Source organism: Penaeus chinensis, chromosome 36, assembly GCF_019202785.1.
Source record: "Penaeus chinensis breed Huanghai No. 1 chromosome 36, ASM1920278v2, whole genome shotgun sequence".
NCBI classification, from domain to species: domain Eukaryota; kingdom Metazoa; phylum Arthropoda; class Malacostraca; order Decapoda; family Penaeidae; genus Penaeus; species Penaeus chinensis.
Genome location: NC_061854.1, coordinates 19,346,204 through 19,353,703, shown reverse-complemented (window position 1 = coordinate 19,353,703; position 7,500 = coordinate 19,346,204). Strand labels below are relative to the sequence as shown.

The following is a 7,500-nucleotide window of genomic DNA, read 5'->3' as shown; positions in this document are numbered from 1 at the left end:
TGTGTGTGAAGGTGGGGTAGGGGGTGAGGAGTGGGTGGGGGCTCGGAAAGGGGTGGGGGGTAGGGAGTGAGGAGTGGGTGGGGGCTCGGAAAGGGGTGGGGGGTAGGGAGTGAGGAGTGGGTGGGGGCTCGGAAAGGGGTGGGGGGGGGGTAGGGGAAGGAGGGGATGGGGCGTTTGTGTGTGGAGGGGGAGGGGGGTGCTTAAGTGTAGGGGTAGGGGAAGGGGGAGAAGTGGGGGTGTTTGTGTGGAAGGGAACGGGGAAGTTATGTGTAGTGGGGGGAGGAGGGGGTGAAGGTACCTTTGGCTGGGTGTCTGTGGGTGGGGGCTAAGGGGCTAATGTATGTGAGGGGGGGGGGGAGGTTGACGGGAGATCTGAGGGGGAGATGTGTGTAAGGGGTTGGATGGAGGATTGCGTGTGTGTGTGTGTGTGTGTGTGTGTGTGTGTGTGTGTGTGTGTGTGTGTGTGTGTGTGCGTGTGTGTGTGCGTGTGTGTGTGTGTGTGTGTGTGTGTGTGTGTGTGTGTGTGTGTGTGTGTGTGTGTGTGTGTGTGTGCGTGTGTGTGCGTGTGTTTATGTGTGTGTGTAAGGGATGGGAGGGACTGCGTGCGTGAACGTGTGTGTGTGGCGCGACACGTGGATATTTCAAATATAAACACACACCAAAACACACATACATAATGAACCAACAAATAAACACAAAAGGATAAGACAAACAATTAAGATGAGACCTATACAAGTGAATGCAAAAACCTTAATCAGTGTATATATAAATGTCAAAAATACGCAAATACGTACAGCAGTGGTTCCCAGCTTTTCTATTCTGTGGCTCCCGACCATGTATAATAATCTCCATGGCAGCGTTCAGTCTCTCATCCTTTCAGATTCAGTTATCACTAGTTATGAATTGTGTAACAGAGCCAATAACAATAGGACAAGAACGCTATTTAGGAATAAAAATGGTTTACTGATATGTAGGAGATAATTATCTGCAGGTACCGCAATGTACCGAAAAGTTGCATGAAAATCGGATGAAAAAAATGCAGTAGTATGAAAAAAAAAAAAAAAATGCAGTTACTGCAGTACACTCTATCTATAGTGATCTGGACTTGGGAAGTTTATCTTTATGATACCGGAATGCTGGTTTGCTGGGATGAGACAAAAGTCAGTTTAATTCGAAGTCATAATTTTCATATTGCTCCACGGTCCCCCATGGCATCCAGTGTGGGAATCCTTGATGGACAACATACAGGCCTACTGCTATAACAAGTTTTTTACAGTCAAATTATCCCCCACTTTGTATATTCCCATTTCCGTTTTTCTTTTTTTTTTTTCTTTTTTTGTCCTTCCCTTTGGTTCTCATTTTACGCGTTGCATGCACGGATATCATGAAAAATGCAGAAACAAACAAAGCCTTTCGCATGACTGGGGTTAGGAAGAGACGATTTATCGCAGAGTCTCCTTAGCCATGCGTCTGAAGAGCAGCTTGCCATGAGAGGGAGAAAGTTCTTCACAAACTTGTCCGCGACGGTTTGGGATTAAGGTGTCGCGTGCATTTGGCTCCCAAGGATATGTATCGTGTTAGTGTTATGATCATACGCTGGTCTAGATTGTACACGTGTATAGATGCAGGTGGGAGGAAGGAAGGGGGGAAGGGGGGAAGGGGGAAGGAGGGAGGGAGGGATAATGAGAGAGAGAGAATGTCAGGGAGAGAGAGAGAGAGAGAGAGAGAGAGAGAGAGAGAGAGAGAGAGAGAGAGAGAGAGAGAGAGAGAGAGAGAGAGAGAGAGAGAGAGAGAGAGAGAGAGAGAGAGAGAGAGAGAGAGAGAGAGAGAGAGAGAGAGAGAGAGAGAGAGGGAGAGAGAGAGAGAGAGAACAGAGAGACAAAATTGGAAATACGTGGACACACTGTATACACAGATCAAACAAAATCTTCTCCAGAATTCATGGATGCAGGAGACCTATATCATTTTTCCGTCAATAACAATTCTGTGAATCTCAAATCTCAAATAATAACAGTTTTAAGGTGACTTTCAGAACTGACAAATAAGCATAACAGTCATGTGGCAATTTAAATATAACTCTCACAGATAATGTCCGGTTTTAGAACAACACCTAATTATTATAAGTATTACTAAACAATAACTAACCTTATTTCTTTATAACACTTAATACTTAACTTCTTTGAACACGACTTTCATAAAATAACAACCATTGAATACAAAAAAAAAAAAAAAAAATAATCAACTTTCTCCATGCCCTGCTTTGCCTCGCGTGCCGTTCTCCTTCAATCACGCGATTCCGATTAAGGCCACCGATGACTTAGGAGACTTCGAGAGACATTCCCGTCACGCAGAGGGCCTTCGTCTTTGCTTCGCCTTGGACCTCGTGCCAATAGCCACTTCCGGCCTGAGGAAGGGTTATCGTGGGAATCCCGTGGCTTTCTCTCTTTTCTCTTGCTCTTCTTTTGGGAGAATTGTTGTTTGTCGTCGCTTGTCTGCTGAAGCTTTGTTGTTTGATGTTTGTGTGTTTTTCCCCGTTCCTTACCTTCTTTCTTTTGGTGGTCGATGGATAGACATTTCCGATTGGGGGCGTTTGGGCGTGGGTGCTGTCCGTTCGAATCTCAATCTACGGGATAGTTGGGAGACGTGCACGCACTCCCGCGCGCGTGCGTTTTTAAATACTGGCATTCATCTTTTTGTGGTGAGATGAATTTCAACTGATTAGATAAGTAGATAGATGGGTACGAAAAAAAAACTTTCGACTTCATCGTACTTTCGACGAAGCGATAATCAGCCGCATAGATAGGGGGGATAAAAAGATAAGAAGAAGAAAAGGGAAATTCCTTTTTATTCCAACTTTTACTTCATCCACGAACTTTTCCTCGCGCGGATGAAGCCTGAGACCACCTCTTTCTGCCGTATGTAATGCTGCTTCCCACCACACGTCCCGTCGTTGTTTGGTTAGGCCGGCTTTCGCTCCTGTTATTGCCTTAAAGGGTCAGGATCCAATAAAAGAAAAGTTCTCTCCTCTCTCTCTGTGTCTCCCTGTCTCTCCGTTCGCTCTCTCAATCTCTGTTTTCTTTGTCTGTCTCTTTTTCTCTTTCTCTGCACACAATCTTTCTGTCTTCCCTGTGTCTTCGACCATCCCCCTTGTCCCATATTCTCTCTCTCTCCTTTCGATCATTACCTTCTCCATATTATCTCTCTCTCTCTCTCTCTCTCTCTCTCTCTCTCTCTCTCTCTCTCTCTCTCTCTCTCTCTCTCTCTCTCTCACTCTCTCTCTCTCTCTCAATCACTACTAACTTTTTATATATTATATCAAAACACTTACAATAATAAAATTACCCCCATGATTCTACATTATATCTGGGAAATAATAACAATTCTGGGAACATATTTTTGAAAACCCACTGTATGTTCAACCCAAAGGGCAATATTATCTGTTCGACTGAATGATCTGAATTCAATCTCCTCTTGTGTAATTTCCTTCTCATTTAACCTTCATACAGTATTCGATATGATGCTTCATTTGCTAAGTATACTTAATGCTTAAACATTAAATGATTATAGAATATTGCTTAATTCTTTGTTTTATTCTCTTATTATTAAAGAATACGAAGTCGGCTTGAAACTTTTAGAATATCATGAATCTAAATAACTGTGGTCCTAGAATTAACTCCTAGAGGACCCTGTGTGTTGTCGTCCAGTGGTGGATAGATTTTCAGAAGGATGAGCTTTGTATACAACTTGCACGGTCCTTCCGATTTGTAATACGCTTCCTCTACTTAAAGACTTCTTTTTCATTATTTTATAGAAAAATAGGTAAAGGAATAAACAAAGAGTTATCTAAGGAGCCTACCGCTGTTTCTTTGATTCACTGGATATTTTCATGTGGAATTAGAAATTTAATTTGGGAAGGGAAGATTTAGTAGCTTAGAAACTCCTCTGAATATCTAAGCTGGGTATTTATCGATTTCTATGTCCGACCGTCCTCTTACACACACACAGACACACACACACACACACACACACACACACACACACACACACACACACACACACACATTACTAACAATGTGCCAGGGCAATCTACTAACACTTTGTGTGGGCAAATCTGTTGACAACCAGTGTCAGGAAAAAATGCTTATAAACACCGTACCATTAATTATCATCCTCTTCGGTTGCTAAAGCTGCTAACACCTAAAAGGAATTCATTGCGGGATATTTCCGGAATAAATGTGCAAATTCGGCAGTTAGTGAAGCAATGGCAGTCACATTAGTCTGGCAGGGACAGCCTGGTTATTTGGTATTGAGAATTAAATTCGGAATGTGTAGAATGGGACCAACAGCAAGTTCTTACTTATCAATAAAGAAGATGGAAAATTATGTTCCTGTTTATTTATTGACCATCGACAGTTTCATTTCCACATATGTTAATTTACAGTTATCGAGATGGGTTCACATTCCCCCGCGAAAATCAAACTATCTTTTCTTAACGAGTAGCTTTTATTACTACAAATAACTCTTTATTCAAAGTTATTGTTCAAAACTGATGTCCCTTTTAAACCATGACTTTAAACTTGTTAGCAGAGGTTTACCTTGATGAAATACCAATAGGAACCAAACGAAAAGAAATTCTTCAGTTGGTCATCTAACTCTGATCACCATCTTACTGATATTTTCTTCCATCCTGCATGTCTAAACTGTCTCTTATCTCTTTTCTAACCCCCTATTCCTTTCCCAACCCTCTCGGCCCAGCGCTGCACTATACTCAAGAGGCTCTTTATGAGGGAGGAATGGGAGGAATATTTTGGTATAGGTTTCTTGTCATGGTGCCCCCGGATTAGTCGATGCTGCACCGTAAGATACCCACTAATATAGATATACAGATAGATAGAAATATGGATAGATATTTGTATATTTCTTCTCTCTATCTACCTCTCTCTATCCCTCTGTCTTGCCATCATTATATCTGTCCGCCTGGCTGCATAAGCGGAAGAATGTACATACAGCCCTACGAAGTCAAGTTCTCAAAAGCCGCCGACAGCAACTGTTGTATATCTTGGTATTACCTCCTGATATGAAATCACCCCTCCCCTCCCCCCCTCTACCACGCCCCCTCCCCCTCCCTTGGGCCCGATGTTTACACTTTCTTTATTGCATCGCCCGCGTCCTGGCCGTGGCTCCGCTGTTGCTCTCTCGTCTTTATTCTTGCTTTGTCCTTTATTCTTCTTTTCGATTTTATTGATGGTTTTAGCGCCTCTGTCTTCGTTGCTCGCCGAGGTAAACGTCGCAGCTTTTGTCTCCATCATTTCTCTCGCTCTTTTTATCTTTCTTTTTCGCTCCCACTTTTGATTTCTGTGCCTCTCTGATATCTCTCTCTCTGGGTCTCTCTTTCCTTCTTTCTCTTTATCTCTGTCTCTCTATTTCCTTCTATCTCTCTCTACCTATCTATCTCTATCTCTATTTACATATCTATCTTACTGTCTCTGTCTATCTGTCTGTCTGTCTCACTTTCTCTCTCTCTCTCTCTCTCTCTCTCTCTCTCTCTCTCTCTCTCTCTCTCTCTCTCTCTCTCTCTCTCTCTATATATATATATATATATATATATGTATGTATGTATGTATGTTTATTTTTTTTCTCCCATTCACTTCACTTTCCTCCCTGCCTCCATCCATCTTTCTTTCTCTCACTCCTTCCCTCCCTCCCCCTCTCTATCTTCCTTCCTCTTTTACCCCCTTCTTCTCCCTCTATCATCCAACCTCTCCCTTCTACCCCACTGCCCTCCCCCCCCCCGGCCGACCGAGTAACAGACGTCGATGGGCACAAAACCGTCCTCGCGCCAGCCAGCTCGGGACAGCCAAGCCACCTCCTCGGATTCCATCTCACTGAAGAACAAGAAGATTGTCTTGGTTCTCGGGGAGTCTCCGAGCCGCGGCCGGGACACCTCGGAGGAGAATGGGGCAATCGATATCTTCTGCGGGTGGCCGGCGGAAGCCCTCCCTCGGGACGGGCGTGCGGGGACGTCGTGTGTGCGGGCGTCTTCTCAGGGACTGATGCTAATTAAAATATCGTGTTTTTTTTTTTTTTTTTTTTTTTTTTTGTAAGGCGGAGAGGGTGAGGCTTTTTTTTGGGGGGGGGGAGGGGGAGGGAGACCGGGTTTATATTTTTTGAATGTAGTGTTGTGAATAGTTTTGTGTTCTTGTGAGTAGCTTTGTCTTTGTTTCATTTTTATTCATCTCTTTCTAAATTCAGATTTTATTTTCTTTGATTGTTATATCTTTATTACCGTAAGTCAAAGAACGATTAACGATTAATTATTAATTCTTGTTGTAGCTTTTGTCATGTATATTTTTTTCATGTCTTTTTCATACTTAAATTCCAATATTCCATTACCATTTCTTTATCTTCCTAAATAACTCGAAGAATTACAAACTTCTCACGCCCACAAGCCTCTCGTTGCAAGGAAATTAAAGAAAATACAAAGGTTTCAAGACGTGCAACAGACGTGCCTCCTTGATCCCGCCGCATTAACGCTTGCAAGTAGCACTTTGCCGCTCGTCCCCGTGCCAATGAAGTGGAAGCGGGGACAAAAGACATTGTTAATGGAACGCTGGAGCTCCGTTGCTTCACCTGATCTGTCTGCGCTTCTCGTTCAGCGGCTTCTGTTTACCTGCGGAAATTCAACCCGATTTCTAGACTCTTAAATCATTTATATGTGTATGTATATGTACATATATATATGTGTGTGTGTGTGTGTGTGTGTGTGTGTGTGTGTGTGTGTGTGTGTGTATAAGCTAGTTTGTGTTTTATAAACGAAAAAGCAAAAACAAACGGGCACCCTGAAATACCCGATGATTAGACTTCACCGGCGTTCAGTGGTATGCTTTGTCTGCATTTCCCTGCAGTACCGAGGACGCTTCATCACATTCCACAGCTTACACAAAAAAGAAAAAAAAAATGTCACACGTAAAAATATTCATTATTACAAACAAATATCAAGCAAGACGCAAAACGAAGAAAGTGTAGATGAGATAACATAATTAATACATCTTGATCCCTAATGATTTACCCAACGAGACACTGAAGTTTACATTCCATCTAATTACGTCCCTTTGCAACATTCGCGGCATACTGGAATTTCTGCCTTGTTGGCGCAGCTCAATACAAGCATTTGCAATAGCTGAGAGGTGGAACTTTTGGCTTGCATATGATATATCAGCATTTTTATTCACTTATTCATGAAGTCGTCCGTGTGTTTGGGAGTTACTGTACTTTCTGTTATCAAGGTTACTAAGTTTTTCTACCTTACCGTTATTAGGTTTATTGGAGTTATCTATGTGTCTTTTTAATGAATATACATATTTTTCAAAATTTCCCATTTTACATTTGTTTATATGTCTGTCTATTCACCGTCTGTCTATAAAACTAAACAAACGTCTGTGTACAGTACATATGCATCGGTTTAGTCTCCACTTACATACATGACTATATATATATATA

At 42.3% G+C, this 7,500-nt stretch overlaps 1 protein-coding gene across 1 annotated transcript in view; it reads left to right on the top strand.

Annotated features, from left to right (window-relative positions):
* The window catches only part of LOC125044854 (sodium- and chloride-dependent transporter XTRP3-like), a 99,487-nt gene that overhangs the window by 53,928 nt on the left and 38,059 nt on the right, over positions 1-7,500 (top strand). The window lies entirely within an intron of this gene.